This window comes from Mus musculus, chromosome 4, assembly GCF_000001635.26.
Source record: "Mus musculus strain C57BL/6J chromosome 4, GRCm38.p6 C57BL/6J".
NCBI classification, from domain to species: domain Eukaryota; kingdom Metazoa; phylum Chordata; class Mammalia; order Rodentia; family Muridae; genus Mus; species Mus musculus.
In genome coordinates this window covers 32,160,910-32,187,033 of record NC_000070.6, presented here as the reverse complement: position 1 = coordinate 32,187,033, position 26,124 = coordinate 32,160,910, and the positions used below count along the sequence as shown (strand labels likewise).

General features: G+C 44.6%; 1 long non-coding RNA gene across 2 annotated transcripts; it reads left to right on the top strand.

Moving 5' to 3' along the window:
* The first annotated feature begins 241 nt into the window (after positions 1 to 241).
* On the top strand, positions 242 to 26,058 carry Gm42266. Of its 2 annotated transcripts, XR_881175.2 has the most exons (4): positions 242 to 492; positions 3,088 to 3,207; positions 21,543 to 21,614; positions 24,330 to 26,058. It is a non-coding gene; the product is annotated as a predicted gene, 42266 (long non-coding RNA). The 2 variants fall into 2 exon arrangements; XR_881176.2 differs by lacking the exon at positions 3,088 to 3,207.
* Positions 26,059 to 26,124: the final 66 nt, after the last annotated feature.

Below are 26,124 nucleotides of genomic sequence, written 5' to 3'. Positions count from 1 at the left end.
TCACTTTCCTGCCCCCCCCCCTCCTTGGCCTGACTCTCATTGGGGGTTTAAGGGCTCGGCAGCTTCTTTCAAATGTGCTGCTTCAGTGTTTGGTATGTGGCTGGCCCTTACCATTTGCAGATGAATAGAAGCCAGTAGTATCAGCCTCTCTCTGCACAACGACTTGAGATACTGGCACTTGGTCAGTGTTCCCTAGATGGTTAAGTTCCATGGAGCAGCAAGTCACGTGATGAAAATTTTAAATTCTAAGAGGAACCAAGCAGGCAGGATAGAAAGTTTAAGGTCTTAATAACAGGCCCTGCCAGACCTCCCAGGGGGAGGAATTGAGAGGAGAATACAATGTTTCTGAACGGTGAGCAGAAACGGTGTGTCGATTCACAGTGCACTTTCTCTGTGTTCTTCTTCCAAATGTACGTCTCCGAAACCCACAGGGCTTCAACCTCCTCTGAAAGCCAGTCCGTGGAACTGACTAACCTGGATGCTCCCCAACAGGTAAAGCCATTTTCACTCACTCGAGCGTGGATGTGGATGCAGGTGATTTATCTGACCCCTCTGGCAGCATATGAAAATGAACATATTCAGATGATCTAAGTTAGAGGAAAATGGCATTAGGAAGCAGTGTGCGGAGCCTGAGACGGAGGAGACTCTGCGATTAGTGGTGCTCACCCGCTGATGTTTCTTCCCTTCCCTGTTACATTCTTGCAAGGCAGGATCAGACAGTGTTCCCAGCAGGGCGACACACTGCTCTTCCATTTCACCCCAGATTGTCTTAAGTGACTTGCCAGGAGTTCCGCTGCTTGTTTCTTGACTTGCTGACAAGTTGATCTGGGGCTGCTTTCCCGTAGTCCATATGATGATTTAGTCTTGTGTACGTTCACAAAACTTGGCTCTGTAACCGCCAATTATCCAGTGGAATATGGTTGTGGTTGTCACAGTGCCTCTCTCTGGAGATGAATGTCGGCTGGGTTAGCTCTCTTCTTAGAGTCTTGGTGTTGGGAGGGTATATTTTCCAATCCCGGAGTTCATTACGGTAAGAAGACAAGGAGAGTGACCCATTTTCAACAATATAATATTTGCTGTGGACCTAGAACATCACTTTGGCAAAACAAAATGGAAACGGTCTCTCGATAGATAGATAGATAGATAGATAGATAGATAGATAGATAGATAGATAGATGGATGGATGGATGGATGAATGGATGGATGGATGGATGGATGGATGGATAGATATAGATAGATATAGATATAGATATAGATATAGATATAGATATAGATATAGATATAGATATAGATATAGATATAGATATAGATATAGATATAGATATAGATATAGATATAGATATAGATATAGATATAGATATAGATATAGATATAGATATAGATATAGATATAGATATAGATATAGATATAGATATAGATGATATAGATATAGATATAGATATAGATATAGATATAGATATAGATATAGATATAGATATAGATATAGATATAGATATAGATATAGATATAGATATAGATATAGATATAGATATCTTTTGAGAGTGTGGAGTTGAAACTGCAGAGCCAGGAGCCTGGACAGTCTCGATTACAGTGCAGTTGGCTAGACTCCTGTGCCCGGTTGGTTTCACTCATGCTGTTAAGTGGCTTTGCTGGTGAGAGCTAACATTCACACAACAGCCAGCGCTAAACTCTCAGCTTGAGTGAACGTGCTTGCTTTTCTTCAGCAATGATCATATTAGGCAAGGTCCTTGCATCTGCCCATTTGACAGATATGGAAATTGGGTTTTAGAAATATAGTCACTTGCCTAGATCAAACACCAACTAAGTGCTCTTCATCTGTGGCTTGGTTTCTTTTTTACTGAATGTGTTTATAGTGGACATGATGCTTTGACATATGTAGTGACTCCATTACCATAGTCAAGCAGATTTCAATGCCTGTCACCTTATGTAGGTACCTTTGTGGTAAGAGTATCGGCAAGCTACTCTCACAGCGAATGTCTATGATACAGTGTCTTCAGCCACAGCCCTCATGGTGTGCATTAGATCCCTAAACGTACTCATCTTGTGTAACTGCAGCTTCACATCCGCCGAGCTTCAGCTGGCCACCTCCTCTCCCACTCTTCTGCACCCCTTGTAAGCCAACTCTCCTATTCTACCACTGTGTGCTTGATATATTTAGGTCCTACACGTGAGATAATGCAGTAGGTTTGACTAAATTCACTTTGTATAGATCCTCCAAGTTCAAGTCTGTTAATGATGTTATGAATGACAGCATCTCCCCTTTTAAGGCTGAATAGCACTGGAGTATCGACTATGATATCTAACACATAGAAGATGTCATAGTTCTATGTGTGGTACTGTGAGTTAGCCTGGGGGTCTTGTCCATGTTAGGATACTAGGCAAACTCTTTCACTGCGGTCTATCCTAGCCTTATACCACAGTTTCCTTATCTATGTATCTATTGGTGAACACTGAAGTATTTCCGTATCTTGGCCACTGTGAAGGCTGAAATGAACATGGAATACGGAGATCTTTGTCAGGCACTGATTTCATTTCTTTGGGGTCTATCCCAAGAGAAGATTCCTCCGGGTATGTATTCGGAAGAACTTGGTCATATGGTAGTTCTACTTTTTGAAGAACCTGTACTGTTTTCCATATTGACTGAACCAGTTCCCATTCCTCCCAATAACATAATGGGAGATGCTCCCCATCTTCGCCTTGGCCAACACAGGTCATCTTTTGTAATAACCATCTTAATGGGTGAGAGGTGAACATTTACTCAGTTTTGAGGTACAGGCCCTGGTGATTAGTGTTGGTGAGCATTTTCATATGTGTTGGACAATTTTTAGTTCATTTTAAAAAATCTCTATTCATATAGATGCTTTGCCTATTTCTAATTGGATTATTTGGGCTTCACTATTGTTGTTGTTTGAGTCGTGTGTGTGTTTTTATGTAGCTTAAGTTCATTACTTTAACTCTGCAAACATTTCCTTCCACAAGCTGCTTGTTCATTTCGTTGGCTGACTTTGCTGTGCGGAAGCTCTGTTGTGGGTGGTCCTGTTTATTTATATCTGCTTTTGTTGCCAGGCTTTAACAAAGCATCAGAAGAGTTATTGCTGAGGTCAAGGAAGTGTTCTCCTACACCCTGTTCTGGTTTGATGGTTTTAAGTTTTTATATCAGGAATGGATTTCTGTGTACAGCATAAGGTAAGACACGATCTCATGCCTTGGCATGTGGTTATCCATTTTAACCAACACATTTCTTAAAAAAATAAATAAAACCATCAGCCAGGAGTGGCAGCACAACCTGAAATCTTAGGAAAGGAAAGGGGATCATGGGCTTGAGCCCATTCTGGGTTATAAGAAAGAGAGTTGGCAGTGGAGAAAGTGAGAGGAAACCCTTTCTCTGTTGTATCTTCTTGATGGCCTTGTTGAAGATCTGTTGACTTTAGATAGTTGGGGTTTTGTTCCATTGACCTATGTGTCTGTTTTTATGGCAGTAAAAATGTCTTGACTACTATAACTTTTAAATATAAATTGCAATCACAAAACATGATGCCTTTGTTCTTTTTCAAGATAGCTCCAGTTACTTGGGCTCATGGTGACCCACCTTTTGATGGAGAGAATGGCGAATGTGTGGGCTATTCCTCTGGTCTATCACCTTCTCTCACTGGCATTTCTTGGCTTTCCTCTCTTCATCTGTGAGAGCATCAGTAGCCTTAACCTTGATCTGCAGATGGGGAAGCAGTGTCCTAAGGCAGGGAGGGGTGTGATCTGAGTTAAAGGCAGCTTTTTCTGTGTCGACGGTCTCTTCAAGGCAAGCTGCCTTAGTAGGTAGAGAATAAAAAGTGCAGAGTGACGCGTCTTTGGACTCCCTTCCACTGTATCATATCATTTGGGGTCTTTGATCTTTACAGTTGCACCATGTCTGTTCTTAAAGCTGTTTTGAAAACAGAGCTGGTTTTTATGGGAGTTGTATATTGCCTTTAAAATGTAAATCTTGAATGATGTGGTTAAATGGCTACTCTTCAGCTGCTGTGAAGGCCTCCCCAGCCAGGGCAGATGCTTGAGACCTAATACTGTTATTCAGTGATGTTAGAGGATAGCATGACGTGGTTGAAGTGAATTCCTGGAACTTCTATTCCATTTCTCCCACTTCAGTTTCCATACTGTGTTAACCAGAGTTCTCTAGAGGAACAGAACTGATGGACAAGATATATGTTAAAATTGGATTTAGTAAGAAAAAAAAATGGATTTAGGAAACTGGCTGATACAACATGGTCTGACAGTCCCTCAGTGGCTGTCTCACACTGGAGAAGCCAGGAATCTCATTGTTGATTAGTTCGTGGGGTTGGATGCTTCCGTAGTCTCAATTTGGTGTTGAAAACCTGGAGGGACCCTGGAGGGTTGCCAGTCTTCATTTTACCTGGGAAACCTGAAGAAGCTGGTTCTAGTGTCAGTGATGGAAAGAAAAAGAGCAGCGATAGGATAGATGAGCTTGCCAATAAGAGCAACAGTAAACAGAAAGATATAAAGAAAAAAATTATTTCCTGACTCTCTATGTGGATTCTGGAGATCCATGGTTTGCACTCCTCAGACCGAGTATCTCCCCAGCCCAGATTCTTTGTTTCTAACTAGGAAATATTTTATATTTTAGGGATGGTAGACAGAGGCATTTTAAATATTGTAGTTTTCTTATAAGGAGAATTTCATTAGTGTCTGGCCGGCTTTCTCTAAATCCTTTAGTCTCAGATTTTCCTTCTTCCATGAGTAGATGCTAAATACTACCATGATAGTTAATCTTGGTGGTCAACTTGAATTGATCTAGAACTAACTAAGAAGCAAGATGCTAGGCATTCCCAAGAATTTCCTTATATTATTTGAAGTGGGAAGATCCACCCTAAATGTGGGGAGCACCTCCTGTGGCAGACTAGAGAAAAGGAAGGTGGTTTGCCTTTAATCCCAGCACTTGGAAGGCAGAGGCAGGCAGATGATGATGAGTCTACATGTCAACTTCCAGGCCAGACTTTGTCTCAAAAATAGCAGAATATGTGGGGGTGCTGTTATGCTCTTATAACCCCAATTGTGTGGAGATGGAGACAGGTAGATCCTCAAGCTCTTTGGATAGCCAGCTCCTTAGCCAGAAGATAACACAAAATGGCCTCAGGAAGTTCCTGAAACTAATCAAATTCACTAGGTCCCTCCCTTCCAAGAGTAAGCAAAGACTCAGACAAGATGGGCGGCAAAAAAGAGACTGAAACAGGACAAGCTTTCTAGAAGAAACAGAGATCAAGACACTGGGGAAGGACACTCTCCAACCTTTTGAGCAGCCTGTAGGCTGTTCAGTGTGCTCCCGGTTTCTAACTTTTCTGAGCTGTCACCCATACTGGGATGAGCTTTGATGATGCAACTATCTTTAAGTCATTTCTGCTCTTGTAAGTGACCTCTCATCCATATTCCTTTAACTAACCCCAATAAAACTTATGGTTCACTGTATTGACTTTGGTGATATCCATTCTTTGATATGTCATGGGTGTCCTATGTGGGGTGAGTAGATGTGTGTGTTATGTCTCCCCAGGAAAGTCTTGTCACATAACAACGGCCTAGCCTAATTGGTGAGTTCAGGTTCAGTGACAGACACTGTCAAAATTCATGGTTGATGGCTCTTTGTGTGGTGCGCTAACAGAAATGTCCCTTATAGAGTCGCATGTATAAACGCTTGGTCCCAGGTGGTGGTGCTGTTTGGGGAGGTTACGGGACTCTTAGGAAGTGGAGTCTTCCTGAAGGAAGTACAGAACTGGAGGAGGTCTGTGAGAGTGTATAGCATTGTTCCACCCTTCGTTCACTTTCTGTGCGTCCCGTGTGTAGATGGAGATGTGACTTCTTGCTACCAAAACAGTATCTTATCCTTCTGGGGCTAAAATAAATATTGTCTTTCAGTTGCTTTTGGTCATGGTTACTTTATCACAGTCACAGAAAAGTAATATAATAAGGAACGACAGCAAAGGTTGACCTCAGATCTCCACCTGCATGTGCACACAGGTGCACTCACATAGACACAGACATACACACACATAGACACAGACACACACATAGACACATAGACACAAAGACACACATAGACATACACACAGACAGACAGACACAGACACATATATGCACAGACACACAGACACACACAGAGATATTGACAAACAGACACAGACATACACACAAAGGCATACATGTAGACACAGCCACAGAGACACACACAAACACACACAGAGACACACACACATACATAGACATACACATGGAAACAGATACAGACACACACAGAGACACACATGTAGACACATATATACACATACACACACAGACACACATATAGACACACAGACACACACACATGCACACACAGAGACACATATACTCAGACACATTTACACACAAACATACACACACACACACAGAAACACACATGCACATAAGGATTCTTCTGATTAGAACATGTCTATAAGGAAAACATCTTTTAGCCACACATAAATGTAAAAATAAGCCCAGAGGTCTATTTGGTTTATTTAGTCTTCGATAGAAATAACCGTTTGGTTATAGTTTTGTTCTGCTCTTTCTAAGGCATCCAGACGTCTGGTGGACATGCTGAATTCCCGAGCCTGTCTGGAGACATGGGTGGGCTCCGCTCCCCTGACATCTTTCCCCAGAAGCCCTTCTGTTCCTCTCCCCTTTCCCCTCCTGGATTCTTTAGCAAAAAGGCTTACAGCTTGAGAGAAAAGTTTCGAGTTCACACTTGCCGCTTCCCCTGGTGTTAAGGGCACATGGAGCCGTGCTTACCGCATGAGAAGGCTTAATGAAACTTAGCGTTTTGGTTCCTGACAACTGGCCAGTTCACATGCCACTGACTCCCAAAGGATTCATAGTAAGTCTTTAACTTGACCCTTAGAAAGCATTTAAGAAACTTCAGGGAACCCATCAAAACAAAACCCACAAGCAGACGCTGAGCTGTGAGCTGTGAGCAGCAGGCATGCACTGGTCAAGGAATTAGATTACTCAAGGTAGTGACTCATTCAGCAACTATGTAGTGTTTGTGGTCGGGGAAACCTTTGCCAGAACATGACTAAAATCTATTGGCAGCTTCTTAAAAGGAATCATGACAGGGCCTAAACCAATGAGTGTGTAAGTGTGCTGGTTTTTTTTCTTCTTCTATGTTTTTCACTAAGTCAGAATGGAGCGTAAGAAGACATCGGCCCTCCTGACGCTGGCTATTACAGCATGGTGTATGGAGCATTCCCAACAGCTGCTCAGTGGAACCAATCCCACACACAGCTCTGTGTTTGGGTGTGGACGTGTGTGTGTGTGTGTGTGTGTGTGTGTGTGTGTGTGTGTGTGTGTGGTGTGGTGTGTGTGTGTGTATGTATGTGTGTGTGTGAGGTGTGAGGTGTGTGTGGTATGTGTGGTGTGTGTGTGTGTGTGTGGTGTGTGTGTGGTGTGTGGTGTGTGTGTGGTATGTGTGGTGTGGTGTGTGTGTGTATGTATGTGTGTGTGTGAGGTGTGTGGTGTGTGTGGTGTGTGTGGTATGTGTGGTGTGTGGTGTGTGTGTGTGTGTGTGTGTGTGTGTGTATGTGTGTGTGGTGTAACAACTGGCAAAGAAATCAGACTTCAACTGTTAAAGATTTGTTCTTGATAATTTGTTTACATTTATTTATTTAATTTTGTGTGTCTGTGTGTGTTTGCATGTGCTGGGCACTCACGGAGATTAGAGAACAACTCTGATTATCAGTTAGGTCTCTTCATACATCACATGGTTCTGAGGACCAAACTCAGCGCATCGGGCTTAGTGGCAAGTATGTTTACTTCTTAAGCCGAGATCCCTCCAGTGCTGTTCTTGGTCATTTAAAGAAAAGCCTAGATGAAGGTATCCAAATGTGGTTCTTGTGTGAGGTGCTTAGGACTGTTGTAAGCTCCACTAACAGAGTGGCTTAGCAGAGATTTCTTTTCTCAAAATTCTGGAGCTGAGTAGTCTGAGATGGAGGTGGGCTTGAGATGGTCGCTGGCTGTGTTCTGTGCTCTTGGCTTGTAGAAGCACGATTCTTGCCTGCTTTGGCACAGGATGCTACCCTTGCGTGTACAACTCTGAGTGTCCTCTGGTAATAAGGACACCAATACTGGGTGTGTGTGGGGGTCCTTCCTGCTCCAGCATCATCTTCCCGTCCTAATCCATCACATCTGTAGCATGCCTGTTTCTAAATTGTCACGTTCTTAGGTACAAGGGCTAAGACTTCACAGTCTGAGTGTGGTGGAGAGGAAGAAGATTGGACACGTAACAGTACCTATCAGCTAGAGATAAGGAAGAGAGATGAACGAGCCGATGGAAAGTATGTCTTGTGACTCAGTCCATAAAAACGTTCAGAGTTTTCAAAAAGCTTGAATCCATTTTGCATTATAAGGAATTACCATTTAGAGAGATTCAGTCACCTCAAACGGAGAATTTAGCCCAGCAAATGTATTTTCTCATCGCCTGAGTAGTGTCACGTCCACACCATAGCACAGAAGAAAGAAAATGCCACACACCAAGTCAGTGGTTAAGACGGGGCACAGGAAGATTAGCAATGCGAGAGAGGTGGGGCACAATTGGCAAAACTCTGAGAAAAGAATTTGCTTATGGATCTGATGTTTTGAGAAAGGCTGAGCACAGCTGCATACCCCACACTCCTGGGGCAGCAGAGTGAATTGATGTGGGTGCCCAGTAATGCTACTGCAAGTAGAGTGGATTATATAAACCAGGGTAAGCATGCTCAGCAAAGAGATGCTCATGTTGGCATAGTCAAAGAGAAGGAGTGGCAGAAAGCAGGCAGCAACGGGTGGAGTTCTGGGCCCCAGGAAGGTGCCAGCCCTACAGTTGAAGTTCTTTATCCCTGACTCCAGACACAAAAAAACATCTGGCATTGAAGATACATGACCAGGAAGAATATTAACTCACCTCTTCAGTAGGGACCCATGTCTGTCTGTCTGTCTGTGAAGCATTTCTGGGGGGAACACTGCCAATTGGTGTGTGTGTGTGTGTGTGTGTGTGTGTGTGAGTTTGAATGTGTGTTAGTGTGTGTGAAAATGTGTGTGTGTTTGTATGTGTGTGTGATAGTTTTGTGTGTGTGTAGGTATGTGCGGCATAGTGTGTGTGTGATATATGTGTGCGTATGTATAGTGTGGTGTGTATCTGTGTGTAGTATGCTGTGTGTGTATGTGTGTGTGTATGTGTGTGTGTGTGAGTTTGTATGTGTTTGTATAAAAAATTGTGTGAGTGTTTGTGTGAGTGTGTGTGGGTTTGTATGAGTGTGTGCTGAGTCTGTGGGGGGGTGGTAGTTGTGTATGTGTGTATGTGTGTGTGGTATGATGTATGTGTATGTGTGGTATATATATATGCGTGTGTATGTATAGTGTGGTGTATATGTATATGGTATGCTGTGTGTATGTCTGTGAGCATATGCGATTGTATGGATGTGTGTGTGTGTGTGTGTGTGAGTGTAGGTTTGTATGTGTGTATGTATGAGTCTGTGGCTGTGTGTGTATGTATGTGTGGTATAGTGTATATGTGTGTGTATGTGTGGTGCATATGTATGTGCATGTGTGGTGTATATGATGTGCTGTCTGTGTCTGAGTGTGTGTTGTAGTGCATGTGTGTGTGTGTGTGTGTGTGGTTAATGGGCCCACAACCAAACTTACACAAATTGCCAGAGGCACTAGTTCCTGTCCCCTGATTAGATTAGAGGCTCACTAAGAGAAAGGCGGTGTTCCTGGAGCATCCACAGGGTGAAGTGAGAGGGAGGAAGCCAGTTGAAGCTCTCAAGTGGCAGCTCTGACTTTTCTCTGTGGGAGCAGCTTTTGTGGAAGTCCACCACAACCAAAGGTTTCCTTGCACAGAGATGGATTTTGAGCAAGTTCATTCATTAGGAACACGGGCATCCTCTTAACTTTCTGTTATACTCCTGTATCACTTTAAAGTCTTTCTAGCTCCCTGGGGTTTTAAGTGCAACAAATCCATACACACACAGCTTTTTCCAATATATCCAGAGCCTCAGGCATCATAAAATTTTATAGCAGAAAGTGACCTTGGAAATGATCTATTTCAATGCTTCATTTCACAGATAGGGAAATTGAGTTATCCAGGGGTTAAACGACTTGTCAAAGGTTAGTATTCAGGAAGAGGTAGAAGCAGGGCTTAAACTCATTTCCTGCCCTCCCCCCCCCCTTTGTCTACCAAAATTATGTGAGATGCTCCCAGAGCTAGGCTGTAAACTAACAAAGAAGGATCTTGCTTCAAGTAGAATGCTGAATTGTGAATGGCCTTACTCTCCCTTTGTGCAGGACAGTAGTCTCTGGTATATATTCAAAGCATATGCTAATGACCACTTTTAAATTCTTGGGCAGTTCTTAAATTTCAAAGGACTAAAACAGCTGCCTAAAGAACATAAAGGGAGTAATGTGGGTTCTTTGTGGAAGGGAGAAGAGGTGTGTCCTTAGGTCTACCCTGTGTTCGCTTTGTCCACTTACCAGCCATTAACAAAAGATATTGTCAGATACTAACGCCAAGGGAATGGTTGCCAATGCCAACAGACCTTGTACACTATTCTCTGGAAGATATAATTTATCCATTGGAGAAATAAAGAACTCCTTTTAGATTTCCAGTGCCCATTTCACACATACACAAACACACACACACACACACACACACACACACCACCACCACCACCACCACCACCACCACCACCACCACCACACCACATGGTCTTAGCATTGTCTTTGATTAATTCAGACCCCTTGAAGTTCACGTCGTCTCAAGAGAAATGTGCTTCTTCTTACTGCAGAGGTTAAGTCTAAAGGAAATTGAGTGTGTTTGCTCGATTTTAGTAGTTTGACCTCTGAATATATGGTCAGCCAGACGGGGAGGTGGGAACAGGCCATCCACAAGCTGAATTAAAGCGGAGTCCTGGCATCGCTCAGGAAAGCCTTCCCCCACCTGCTTCTCATTTCCTCTAGTTATTTCTGGTAATGAAGGTTGGAACTGTGGCTATATATTTTGAAGGTCTTGAAGGTCTATATATTTTTCTCTTATACAATATGCTAGTGATTAAGTATATGTCTCTGTCCACAGGAAAAAGACAAGACCTAAATGTTCCTGAAAGAATAGGAAAACCCCTTTAAGGACATTTCCTTAAAGGTTGACCACACCTGCCTTTCGACTTGCCTCGTACAGTTCTGCTTGGAAGTCTGTCTGCCACAGTGCAGTCTTCTGACCTGGCCATTGTCATCTGAGATAATTCTTATTGTTCTGAATGCTGGCTTTGGCCTTCATGATGGGCCAGAATGGCAAAGCGGAATAATAAAATCCACTCATTTTTAAAGACTGTGGGAGATGTCTCAGGGAGATCGAGGGCATTCGGATGAGAAAACAGCCCTTCCTGAACTCATTTTTTGCTCCAGCTTTTAATTCTCCAGTCATCTCCCAGGCAGGAATGATGTCTGTATCAGAAGAACGGAATGCATGCTCAAAAAAAAATCGCCAATTGGAGCCATCCCTTGGGAGCTTTTAGCATAATTTGTGATTGAGTTCAAGCCTGGAATTTGGCCCGGCCCCTAATCAATCCTTAGGTATTTCTGTTCTTTTCAAATTCCTGGGGCAGGCTGCCCATCTTGTTATGGCCTTCACTTGACATTCTGAAGTACAACATATCGATTGTCACTTTGCTCTCCCCCTGTCTGGTAGCTCCGTAGTTTCTCACTGATGAGAGGGGATATGTGATATGTATTCATGCACACAGGAGCTGCATGCTTGGGATTCACATTGGCCTGCATGTCTGTTGTGCCCAGAAATCATGAGAGGCAGTCAGCTCAGCCCCTCCCTGAAATCTGATGTGTATATATTATGAGGAGGAGTGAAGAGGGCACTTGGATCTATGCATCTGCTTGCAATTTCCTAATGGAATCTGGCAGAAGAGCTTTGAGGTAGGATAGGTTCCAGTAAAAAGCGCGTTCACAGAAGCTCGTCCCCCCAGACTTGACACCTATTTGCCCTCCGAGAGCACTGGGGAGATGAATCACGGAATGAGTCAGCGTTGGGTCAGCAAAGACTAATACCCTGATGAGAAGGGGGAGAAGACTCTAATTGTGTCCTTTTTAATCAGAGCATATGCTTAGAGGAAGAATCGAGGTAGGCAAGGTCCTGAAGGGGAAAGCATTTCATTATCAAAGACCAGGACTTCTGTATCATGCTGGGCTTTGGTGCTGTAGTTTGGACGGGGCGAGCTAGAAATTATCTTAAAGCAGAGAGCATGGAGCTGCCACTGAGACTGGAAGAGAATAGATCTGAGGAGTAGCGGTCTTCCATCTCGGAGTACCACTCTTAGGTGTGGAGAGCATCTCGAGGCTAGAAACACAACTGAGAATGCTTTCTCCGCCTTCGTCGGTGCATCACGGTGGCCCCCTCTTCGTCTGAGTGGACGGGGCTGTAAATTTAAACCAGAGACATCAAAGCAAGCTTTCAAAAGCTCCCTTGTGCCTAAATCCACCCTCTTCAGACCTTGGTCTGCTTTCCATCGTGGTCCAAGTATGACAAGGGTTGTGGGGACGCTTGCACAGTGGAAAGGGGATTTGGTGTCTGTGGTGGCAATCTAAGGAATCGACAAGTCCCAGAACTTAGTGATTCTCTGTGTACAGTTTTCAAATAAATCTCTGTCTACGGGAGTCCCGTGTCCTAAGGTAAATGTAAGAGAGATTCCTTATTTGGGATGTTCACCCAGTTTGCGTGGGACAAGAAGGCCTTTCTATAATGCATATCTTTCTCCAGAATCGGCGTGGATGAAATGCTGCAGTGTCGCTACATAGCCATGGGAACAAACATCCTGACCTTTGAGCATGATGGCTAATCTTGACTGTGCTTGGTTGAATTGAAAGAGGCCCAGATGCACGTAACAACTGTCTGTTGCCACTCAGCTCTAGAAGATCCAGCATCCTCTTCTAGTATCTGAGAGCACTCCACGTGCTTGGTGCACAGACAGACACACAAGCAAAACACTCATATACATAAAATAAGAATAATAAACATAAACGTAGGAGAGAACGCGAAAAAGGAAAGGGGTCTAGATGGATGTGGCACGCCTCTGCATGCATCTATAAAGGGATTTCCAGAGACAACTGGATCATGAGGACTTAGGTCTAATCAATGGCTTATTGCACTTATGGGATCAAAATCTGAATTGACCATTGGGAGGTGGTACAGCCTTGGAAGGTGGACCTGGTTAGGGAAAGAGGTCACGGTGCCTCTGAGAGAATGTCTGGGCTCTGGCCTCTTGTTGCTCTTCTTTTACTCCGAGCCAGCAAGAGGTGGGCAGCCTCTGGTGTGTCCCACCATACCATTTCCACCATTATGTCCAGCTTCACTTTAGGGCCCAGGCAGTGGGTTCAGGGGTCATGTTTTGAAATTGTGACTTAATAAACCTTCCTTCCCCTAAGTTGTTTATGTCAGGTGTTTCACCACAGAGATGAGAACCAAATGCTTACTTTCTTTAAAAAAGATGACCCCATTGTCATTTTCCCCTCAGCAATTGCTGATGGATGTAAATAAGGACCATATTTGTTTAGGGTTCACCTAAGCAGCAAAGCCTTGGTTATGGATATGTCCTTCCTTCAAAATGTTAGGCTTATCTTTATAACTTCAAAATGTTAAGCTTATCTTTTTAACTTCATATGTGTGCTCTGGATTTGCATATTAACTCCCCACTTCCTTCTCCAACCTTTTCCATGCCCCTCCCCAACTCCCTCTCCAGTTCATGGGCTCTTTTTCTTTATCGGTTACACACAGAGAGTGTCTTAATTGGGGTTGCTATTGCTATGATGATATCGTGAGCGAGGGAGGGTAAGTTGGGGAAGAAAGGGTTCATTTGACTTACACTGACATAATCTGTCATTAGAGGAAGTCAGGGAAGGAACCTGGAGGCAGGAGTTGATGCAGAGGCCATGGATGGTGCTGCTTACTGGCTCGATCACTTTGGCTCGCTCAACCTACTTTCTTATAGAACCCAGGATCATCAGTCCCTGGGTGGCACCAAGCACAATGGCCTGTGCCCTGCCCCATCAAATCGCTGGTTTAAAAGAAATGCCTTACAGGTTTGCCTACAGCCAAATCTTTGGAGACATTTCCTTAATTGAGGTTCCTTCCTCTCAGGTGACTTTAGTTTGTGTCAAGTTGACATAAAACTATCCAACACACACACACAAATAAATACATAATAAAGCATGCTGAGTTCATTTCATTTTCTTTGCATACATGTTTTTAGGATAGACCACTTGGCATCGGATAACCAGTTGTGAGCTAATCCCCGGGGAAGATTATCTCTTTCTCATCTGTTAATTTCCTGCAGCTCTTCACCTAGCCGTGAGATCCCCCCATCCACATTGGAATGTCAAAAGTATTGCCATTGTTTAGGGTAGGCAGCCATATTGTTAGGATTTCCTGGCTGCTTTTCTGCAGCCATCATATCCTGGTTCTCTGTCTTTCATCCTTACAGTCCAAAGTTCCTTACGATCTTTTCATCCCATCTCCCACAATGCTCTCTTATGTGTGGGAATTGTGCTGTAGATGCATCAACGGGAGTGGACCAGAGCATTCCTGTGTGGTTAGATGAACTTGAAGCTACAGTCAGGTTCCTCTCACTGTATCAGAGGTACACCACAGCACTTTCCAACTACCATTCCTATTAGTTTATGAACAGTCCACACCCTCAAAAGACCCAGTCTTCCTTATATCCGTGTGCATTGTGGTTTTGAACCACAATGAGGAATTTTCAAAAGAACTATGGAAAGAAATGCATTTAAAAGGAGATCCCAAAAAATAAAAAAATAATAATAATAAAAGGAGATTCCAATTGTTATAAGAGAGGCTTCATCCAGCAACTGACGGAAACAGTGGGCGCAGATGGATGCAGAGACCTACAGCCAAACATTAGTCTGAGCTTGGGGAATCCTACGGAAGAGGGGTCAAGGACACCATAGAAAAGTCCACAGAATCAACTAACCAGGGCTCATAGGGGCTCGTGGCGACTGAGGCAGCAGCTGGGGATCCTGATAGGTCTGACCTAGGTCTTCTGCATATATGTTATGTTGTGTAGCTTGGTGTTCTTGTGGGACTCCTAACAGTGGAAGTGGGGATGGCTGTCTCTGACTCTTTTGCCTGTTCATGAGACCGTTTTCCTCTTGCTGAGTTACCTTGTCCAACCTTCATAAGGGTTTGTGCCTAGTCTTGTTGTAACTTGCTATACCATGCTTGGTTGATATCCCTGAGATGCCCGTTCTTTTCTGAAAGGAAATGGAAGAATGGATCTGGGGCGTAGTGGGGATGGTGGGGAGGGATTGGGAGGAGGGAGCGAGGGGGAACTGCCATCGCGATGTAATATGTGAGAGAAGAATAGTTTAAAAAAAAAAAGGAGGTCTGGTCTAACATGATTTGGAAGGGAGTCACCTGATCTCATGAACATACCACCCACTTAATAAATATTCATTAAAATGGTTTTAAAACCCACAACACAGAACCCAAAGCACTTACTTAGTTCACCCTGACCATGGTAGTCTCTCTCTGGAGTATACTGTCCTTTCCTTAGCTATCTGTCTGGGCTGACTTCTTCATTCAATAACATAAGAAGCAAAAACCTTTGCTCGGTAACAACAGACCGACCCTTTTCCTGCTCCTTTTCCATTTCTTCCAACTTGTGCTTACGATGTATTATTAAGAATATCACCCAAAGCTTAGAGACAAGGCGAGATGTCTACAGGCCACTCAAGATTGCTCTCAAGTATTAGTTAGCAAGCTAACCTGAGATTCAGCTGAAGACCAGAGGAAGGAAACACCGACTTCCTAAATTTACTACCAAGGAAGCTGAGGTGCCGAGAGGTTAACACTCAAGTCGTGAACAGTGAGCAGTGGAGTTGACTTTAGAGGCCAGAGCCAAGTGCTTGCCGACCACTTTCCTGCACTCCTTCCCACTGACAGCGACCTTCATCACTGAACTTACCCATCAGCCAAGTGAGGAAGTTGGAAGGAATACCGTTACCCACTGCTAGCTGTAGCGCCTGCAGATAACGTTTTCTGTTAAAGGGAAGGGCAACTGTGTGACATCTCAGGGCGCACAGAAACCAATCCCAGGGGCCGCCCCAGTTCAATGAGGCTCATCCAGAATGCAGTGGCAGCTGACCTCAGGGAGAGTTTTGCTCTCACTGGAGACCTTGGTCTGCAAGACCTCAGGTGGACACTGCTTAATCCGTGGCTAGGTCTCCTGGGTTAACAAATGCTGTTTTCGGGAGATAATGGCTGAGTATTCTATTGACTTGCCTGTGCTCTTTCTCTTTGATAAGGGAGGAGGGCAAGTTCTGGGAGAGGTGTGGCTGAGGGGGTGGGGGAGGGGGAGGGGCCGGTCCATACACTGTAGCATTTGCGACAGGAGGGCTTAGCACTTCCTCCTGCAGCAACTTGACCTTCTGCAGCCCAGACAATGCTTGCTCGCTCCTTTAGATTTTTCTTTTTTTTTTTTTCTTGCTCATTTACCACAGCTGTTTGTTGTTTTCTTAAATGCTAAGCTTTTTATAGCTCTTCAGTTACTTATAAAAAGTATCAGTTATTCAGGCCATATGAGCACCATCTCAGTGCTGGTCTAATGAGCAGCCAGAACACTGAAGGCCTATTTCTGTCACTTCTATTTTTTCACGGCCTCCTGCCCCCTCTCCTGACTCTCACGACTTCCCTCTTTGGACTCGTGTGACTTCAGGATTTGGAATTCACTAAAGTGTTGGTCTTTGCTGTTTAGGAATAACTCGTCAGTGACTCACCTCTTAGTCTGTTTTTGGCTCTCCACTGTTAAATGGGGAATGGGGACCTCACCCTGCAAGCCACAGCTGCTTTCAGAGCTGTTGAGGGTCTCACACCTGCACGAGTGCACCTGTGTGCTCTAATGGTTGTCAAATTCCCACTAAGGATCTCACTAAACAAGTGATAACTTTCCAGTCCGCATCCTCTATGGAGAAGAGTGAGGGCTGGCCGCACGGCGAATCCTGGTAGGATCAGAGGAAGAAGCCTGGGAAAGGGTACAATCAAGAAAGGGGGGTTGTATATTTGAGGGAACTAGGCGATCTCTCTGGCTCTTGGGCGGGGTTTTTTTTCTTTTTTCTTTCTTTTTTTTTTTTTTTTTACAGTGATATCTGTGTGTTGTGCACACATTCTGTAACTGCTTCTTGTGATGAACATACATCTTTGGGGAAAATATTATGCACTTACTGGAAGATGACATCATTGTGAACAACATGGAGAGGACCCCTAGAAAAGCCAGAGTGTCCTGTAGGGACTCTGCCTAGCAACACCTGACCCACTATCTGGACTGAACATGATTAAGTCAGGGGTTTATTTTCAGGAAAAAAATATCCTCAGACTTGTTTTCTTGGTCCTGAAGGAGTTGAAGTGTCCCTTTAGAAAAGAGGACAAGTTACCTACTGTATATGTGGGATGCTATTGTAGAAATGAGTCCTCACTAACATGTTTTGAGATAGAAATCAGACCTTATTACAATTATTAGCACTGTCTCTGTCTGTCTGTCTGTCTGTCTGTCTCCGTGTGTGTGTGTGTGTGCAGCATTCTGCTGTTGTTATGTACGTATTTAGTTTTCCAATGCTCAGCATTAAGTTAGTTTGCAGTTATGTGTCTACAGAATGATGCCTAATATCTACTGAGCACACTCTACAGATCCCATTCATCTTTAACTCCACAAGCTCTGTGGTGGTGGTGGTGGTTGCTATCGTTTTAATTTTACGTGTGATGATGTTGAGACCCACAACGTTCCTACATGTAACAGAGGCAGGGTGTGAGTTCAGATTGACTGAGTCCAGCCAGCACTTAATTTTTTCACACTGTATTTCAAACACTGTCATATAGTTGCCTTGCCTGCTCTTTGAGACCTGGAACAAGGGAGCACCTGGAAGACATGGGCATCACGTTGAAACACCCACCACGGGGTGATAGTTCTGTGAATAAACGTGTAACAACACAAATAAAGTAAGAACTTGCTGAGACAGCATGTACGCTCAGGGGTAGCTAGGGTTTGTTGTTCTTTAAGCAGAGCATATCACATCTGGTTCTGGCAGCAGTTTTGAGATGCTTTACAGACATGTGTTCTGAGGTCTGCCTTCTGTGTGTGCATCACCTGAGCGAGAGGCCAGACCTGTCGGGGCTTCTCAAGGCCTTCAGTTCCACTTCATTCAGAAAGTCATGTTACTGACTTCAAAACTCTCATGGGTGACAGTAGTTCACTATTATCTTTCTCTAGCAACACTGGACTCAGCCAGCACTCCTGACTGCTATACTAGACCTCTCATAGTGAGTATGTGGTCCCACACTTATATTTTTCTATTATAGATTAATAACCTAAGGGATTTTTAAATAATTTAGGATTCAGATACCCATTCTCACTTGAAAATTATTCCATGATATTAAAATCTATTTATCTATTCTCTACAACCTGTGAATTCATCCATCCCACTGAATGCATAAAGCTATAGAGATTCACAGACTTTCCATTTTCCATCCACATTTTTTTGGAGAGAGGTGCACTTGCTGTGGTGTGTGTGTGGAGGTTAGAAGCCCTGGTGAAAGAAGGCTCTCTCCTCCTGCCATGTGGGTCCTGGAATCCAACTCGGGTTACCAAGCTTGCAACAAGAGCCTCTGCCCTCTGAGCTCCCTGCTGACCCTGGCAAGTCTTTCTGACTTTGTAATGCCTCTTAGTTTTCTTTTGGGAACGTTATCTCCAGGGCCCTATGGAAGAAATATGGGGATTTATAGTTTCATTTCTTTAGCTTTAGTTCATTAATCTTTGAAGTCTACTATTGGAAATAATTTTGAGTCAGAAAAGACATACAATTGATCCACAGGTTGTATAAAAAATATACTCGAAACGATTAGTTATTAATGTAGACTAAATAAGATCACACACACACACACACACACACACACACACACACCCTGATGGGCTAAAATTAAAATAACTGACAATATCAAGTGCTGCAGGAAATGTAAATAAATCTAAACTCTCAGTTGTGGTAAAGACGTCAAACGACATGAGTGCTTTCAGAAACCCAGTTTGTCAATTTCTTACAATGTCTGATACATACGGTTCAAGTCCTATGGATGGTCACAGATATTTTCTTTGTAATTGTCCTAACCTGGATGTGACCCCAACATATACCAGCTGGCCAACAGACAAACTATACGAACCCTAGAATATTACGTTGTGATAAAAATAAACTCAAAGATGCAACCATATAGATGGGTTCCTAATGTCACCATTAACACACACATACAAAAAAAGCTAAAACAACACCCACAATTCAAATACTATGTGATCCCATTCAGAGGCAGCAAAGCCAGGAGACACAAGGAAGGCAGTTATTTGGCTTTCTGCGGTTATGAGACTGGAAGGGCAGGGACCTCGTCCTGAAAGCTACAGCTGATGTTAGAGATGCGGAGGCCCTCACACCTGCATGCATGCGGCCATTTGCTCTGAGCCCGAGTGCCCTGAGAAAAACACAAAGCAACGTTTGGAAGTGGTGGAATTGTTCTGTCGTCTGGCCGTCACATGACTACGTGTTTGTCAAAACTCATTGAACTGTACACTCTAAACTGAACTTCAATAAAAAGAGAACAATAATGTGTCTGGTGTCTTTGTAGCCCAGCGGTGTCTGAGACAATTATGGCTTTTTAGGTCTAGAACTAATAAGGTGCTTTGAACTCAGCCCCCGTTACTTGGCCCAATGTGTGATGTACAGTGAGTGGTTTGAGTTGTTTTTTAACCTGACATCTCAAAACTGGAGCTGTCCCTTCAAGTGGATGATGTGAAGCTGGGCATGGCACCTCACACCTACGGTCCCAGCACTTGGGACTTTAATATTAGTTAGGATTTCCAGAAGTCTCTTTTTAGTGACTGAGGTAACCCTAGTTACTCCTTCACTGGGGAACAAACCTCAGCCACATCTTGTTTTCCTTGATGCTAGCCCAGCCCACCTAACTAACTCCGAATCTGCTAAGGATGGATGCACGCGGAATGCAGTTGCTCATCAAAGTATGGTCCTCACCCTGGAGAAGCTTCTTAGAAATGCAAAAAGTCACATCCATCCATCCACAGACTGACGGGACAGAAGCAAGCTTGTTAAGATGCCCAGGCACTTAACTAGACCACATCTCTTGTAACCCCTGGGGCTGGAGAGATGGTTCAGCCATTAAGAAGGTGGAGTGCTCTTGCACTCCTGGTGGCTTACAACCGTCTGTAACTCTAGCTCCAGGAGGTGCCTCTGTGAGTGTATCCACACACGTAAATACAATTGAGAAAAGATTAAAAACTGTTTCTTGTGATCCTGGAGCCATTGCTTCTCCTTCTATAGATGCTGTGCACACTTCCTGAACTAAGCCTTGTGCTGGGATCTTCTGTGATCCTCCGAAGGTCAGGCGTTTGAGCCCTTCTCTCAGAGTGAGCCCTTGGACTCCTGAACAGGTTTCTTCTTAGCGCTTCCCCGGTGTTTACTTCCCTCGTGCTGTTCACTAAGCATCTTTGTAAAGAAGAGGAAGAAATGGCAGGCACCCGAGCGGTTTCTGCACACAGCCAGAAAGGGTTTGAATGGAAAGCCTGCTCTGCAGCACAGTTTACTTTATAAACCTTAAGTGAAAACACTAAATGTCCTTCCTGTCACCCTGGAAGTGGCTTTCACGTGGCCCAGGTACAAAGACATTTTTGTAAGCCTTTCAAAGCACCTGTTGTTTCGTTCCTCCTGGTTCCTATGTGAGTGACTGTATTTACTCGCTGGGCTGTGCCCTGAGTACTTAATGGTTGAGGGTCTCGTTCTTCCAAGTTTTGGCTGGCATCTAAGCTCAGCCTGGTCTCCCTTACACAGAGCAGAAGAACCCAGGCAAAAGCTGCCAGTGTCTGAAACAGTGCTCTCTCCCACTCCCCGACAGCTCCCACAATAGGAGAGCAGGGAGAGAGAGGACTTGAGAACAGGGGTCAGGAGACAAGCCATCTGACCTTTCTGCCCTGGACAGGGAAATCAGACTAGATGGTACATGAGGTCACTGCCAGGATTAAGCCAAGGGAGGGAAAGCTGGGAGGCCCGTGGAGCCGTGGTAACCTCTGGTTCATGATCACCTTCCTCTGTGGAGTCTTAAGTCTTCTTGAAGTGGGCAGAGGCACCCTGCAGATTATAATTTCAGAGTAAAAATTGAAAAGGAAAGGGAAGGGAAGGGAAGGGAAGGGAAGGGAAGGAAAGGAAAGGAAAGGAAAGGAAAGGAAAGGAAAGGAAAGGAAAGGAAAGGAAAGGAAAGGAAAGGAAAGGAGGAAAGGAAGCTGAGTCACACAAGCTGCCTATGCTTTCTCAGAGTCCTTGGTAACTACAGATGCCCTATATTTCTTCTGTTTTGTTTTGTTTCTTACAGTTTTATTGTTCTGTATACAACCCTCATGTTCCAGGTTCTCCTGTGTGGATGTTGCTGGTCCCAGCTGGTGGCCCCAGAGGGTCGAGATGGAGAGGCTGTGTGTAAGGTAAGAGTGCAGAATGGGATGAGTCCCGCATCCTCTCATGTCTGCCGCCACAGGAAGGAACTTTACATACCATCTGGGACACGGCAGGCAGGCCGGTCGGCCTCTAATATTTTGCCAGCATTAGTCGAACCTTCTCAAATCTTTGGTGCTATAGAAGAGAAAGCACTCACTCACCTGGAGTTTACACAAACAGCTCTGTTCTGCATGGATAAAAATGCAAAGGTGTCAAGGGCAGTTAGGTAGAGTCTGAGCAGGAGAGAAAACAGCTGCTTCCTCTCAGCCGGCTTCTTATAGTCAAAACACCCAGGGAGGAAGACTAAGAAAGTCACTTGTGTTGTGGTTGAGAGTGTGGGCATCAAGCTGTGTTTGCATTCCGTCCTGCCAGTTACTAACCCTGTAACTCTGAGAAAGAGTTCCCAGGCCGGTTTCCTCTTCTCTGAAATTTGGACAAGACTGGAAGCAGCTCTGCAGGTGGTCATGAGAGTTCAGTGAGCTAATATGTACCAAGGGCCCTGTGGTAGGGATTCAAGACGCCTCGCTGATTATCATGACTACGATTAGTGACACGGAAGGAGTGTGCAAGCACTTTACTTTTCTTTGCTCCGAACCTACTTCTGTGTCGATGAGGTCAAACCCACCATGTAAAGGTTACAGATCGTCATCAGCTGAGATGCGGCAGCATCCGGACCAACGGGTGAGCCTGAACCCAGGCCAAGCCTTAACAAGAAAGCAAGGGAAAGGCTAACACAAACAACTCAGGACAGGACCAGTAGTTTGATCTAACGTAATGCACAAAATCCCACAGGCGACACATGGCCAAGAGACCTCTTTCTCGAAACCCAGAGGGGACTCAATCAACCTCAGAACACACAAGTTGTATAGTCACAGGAAGGACAACTTTCCATGGCAGAACTACGTACATGTGGACTGTGGCTTACATTAGTCCCCAGGGTGTAGTGTGTGAGTCAGGTCCCCTCCTCCATCCTAACTGTGCCGACTGATAGATCCCAGAATTAAGAATACAAACTTCAGGGTGTGGGGAATTTCCAACGCTCTGTACCTGGCAGAGTTTAGCCTCTGATGTGGTTTCATTTTTTCCTGGTGTGTATCTCATCAGGTATTTGTGGTAGTTCGAATGAGGACACCTCCCCCATAGGCACAGGTATACGAACACTTGGTTCCCGCTTGGTGGCACTGTTTGGGGGAAGTTATTGGAACCTTTAAGAGGTGGAGCCTTGCTGGAGGAAGCTGTCTCCCTACCCTCAGCCACTTCTGTTTTGTTGGTTCGCTCCGTGTTTGCAGAGGCAGGTGAGATCACTCAGCTTCCTGCCCCAACTGCCCGCTCCCTGCCCCCGCCCCTCAGGAACCATCCACCACAATAAACTACATCCGTAACTCCTTTTTTGTCGGAGTGTTTTATATAGGCTTGATCGCTGTTGTAGCATCACCAATGCCATTCTTCCTGTCCATCAGGCAAGCTGAGAACGCTCTGGATGTCCGATGGGAGAGCCCAGGGAAGTAGCGGTGGGCTCTGGAGAGATTGGGTAGGATCATTCCGTTCTGTACTTTTGCAAGTTCTGCCTTTACCTACATCCTACCCTCTCCTACCCCAACACAGACCTCCCAGGTTCTAATCTTCAACTGCCCATACAAACAAAACTCTTTTTTTCACTATAACGAAGCTGCTTCTTGGACCACACATGGGAACCAATTCTATTTCTTCACCGTCATCTACCATTTTTCTTCTAAAACATTTTTCCAAGTCCACCCTGTTATAAATGGGTCTGAATTTAGGAAACTTTACCAGGTCATATTCCCTAGGGAGAAATAAAAACTCTCTGCAGTTAAAGAGACAAAAGGGTATGGTTTCGGTCCATGAGCCAGAGTGAAGGTTTGACAGTTCTTTGGCAGAGCCTTTCATTCTGAATAAAGGGCAATGGTCTGCTAGGATAATGCCAGTGGTTGAAGTTTAGAATGTGGCTCGTTGTGAGTTTTATAGCGTACCTGCTGGGTTCTGATCCCCATATATTGGCTGCATAACTTTGGGCAAGTAGCTTGGCCTTCCTGCATCTTAATGGATCCATCTGAGATCTGGCAAAGTTGTGGTGGTGATGATGATAATGATGGTGATGGTGGTGGTGATGATGGTGGTGGTAATGAGATGATAGTGATGATGGTGGTGACGATGATGATGGTAAGAATGAAGTAACCTTCGACTGAACCCCGAGACTATTGTTTTCTCACTGTTACCCTTCTTCTGAGAACACCCCTGTACTTGAGCCTAGCTGGAATATTGCCTGGGAGTCCTCCACAGCCCTGAACAAGGGTCTTCCTCAGCTGCGGCACTGTCCTCTGGCTGTGTGCTGACTTCTTTCCTCCATCCCTCCCCCGAGCCACGTTCTTCTTTCTCTTCCTCTTTCTTTTATATAGCTATCTTGACTACTTCTTTCTATAACTAGGGAAGGCTTCCTGATGAATTTGATGCAGCTCTTTCTAATCACACAGGCCCGATGTTTGATAAGTGTGGCTGTTTCAGGAGAACACGTGTTCTGGTTGTCAAGGGGGTAATCGTGGGTTTGTGCGGTGCGTGCATATTTTCATCTCAGAAGTATTAGTATGCAACTTGAAAAAAATGTGTTTCGGGGGAATAAAGCTCTTTTGAAGAAAATTATCATTTGAAAACATTCTACTTCTAGTTTCTTTTTTTTTTTTCAGGAAGAAGACAACGTTTGAAATTTGAGAATCGTTTGAAAGTTAAACCCAGAACAAAAGTAATTTTCAGTAAGATGCTCGTGACATAAACCGCATCACTATAAATTCATTGTGGAGTTTGTCTCCTGGGTAGGAGTCCACAGAGCTAAAATTAGAACTGGTCTCCCGCCTTTCCCCAGAGATTGGAACAATGTGTCAAAGCAGTGGAACTCACGGCTTGACAGTCAGGTGGCCACGAGGCTAATTGCTGGCATACAGGGTGGTAAGGCCAATCAAGCTTTGGAAAGGAAAAGATCTGTGGCTGTCCTCACCAGGGCTGTGCCCCACCTCCCACCCGCCTCCACCCCTGCCTGTCCTCTCTCATCTCAGTTAGAGTTTTTTGTACTTCCCCGGTTTACATTAGGTGAAATGATGACCTGTGTTCAATTTTTAGAAGAAGATTACATAGGAAGGTCCTGGGGGGAGGGGTGTCTCTTCTTTTGTAATTACTCTTTGTGCATTTTGTCAAACCAGTGCTGGACTGGGAATGATTGACAGCCTTGCCCCCCCGCCCTTCCCCCAGATGTCTGAGTGGGAAAATGTGTGTTTGTGTGTTTCTAAGTCTGGATGGAATTCAGCAGTAGAGAGTCCCAGGGGAACACCTTCATTAGTGGCTCAGACTCACTCCCTGACATTAACCTGGATGGCATATTAAAAATCCACTTTAACCAATGTGTCGTGAAATGGAGTTGGACAAGAGCACCCCCACCCCCACAACTCTGATTATTCTCTACTCCTGAATTTCACGGAAGGCAGTGATAGATGAGGAATGCCAGGCTCTCTGTGATGATTGCTTACAAAGAGAAGAGCGCTGCATCCTGGTAACATTGCGATGTCTGGGACAATACAGAGCAAGGCGCAGTTTGTTCTTCTCCATGGAGTATCAGAGCCGCTGGCTGATTTTGTAACCACACTAAGAAAAGACCAGCTTCCTGGTTAGCAGCGACATTGTTGCCTTGAGTGGGGCAGAGTAAAGAAAGGGACGGAGAGGTTTTGTCTCAGCCTTGACGAATAGGTTCATTCAGAAGTCCGTGTACCCCGTGAGGGCTAGTTCCATGATAGTTCTAGCTTTATAGACTACATAAAAGATGGATTCCAGGCAAGTAAATGGTCTGACAATTGGGCCTTATGGGAGTGGGACACTTTAGATCTTGATAGCGCCACTCAGAAGGGGGCAGAAAGAGGAAGGCATAGTGGCACACACCTTTAATACTAGCATTTTGGAGGCTGAGGCTGTTGCCTCTCTAAGTTCAAAGCCAGCCAGAGGCTACACAGATGCTGTCTCAAATAAAGGGCTGTGGAAAGGAAAAGGCAGAACTCACACCAGATGTAAGGAGCAAGACTGGTGGTGGTCACATCAGATAGAATATGGCAGCCATAGTACCCCCTTCAGAATAGCTCTGCTGGGTAAAAGTTGGGAGAGATTTGGGGATGAGGGTGGCCTCTAGGTATCATTTGTATTGCTGAGCAAGCCCAGGACTTGGGGTCTGGTGTGAGTTGCTTGGACCTCAAGCCGACTTTCTGGAAGCTGTGGTTGAAAGGTCAAAAGGCAAGCTTCCTCTCTTTTCTTCAGCCCACCCTGTTCCTAATTGGCCTGTTTGCACGAGCCCCAGTTCATCTGGGAAGTAGTCTGCTAACCATGGGTGTGGTGGTTTGAATATGCTTAGCTCAGGAAGTGGCACTCTCAGGAGGTGTGGCTTTGTTGGAGGAAGTGTGTCACTGTAGCTGTGGGCTTTAAGACCCTCATCCTAGCTGCCTG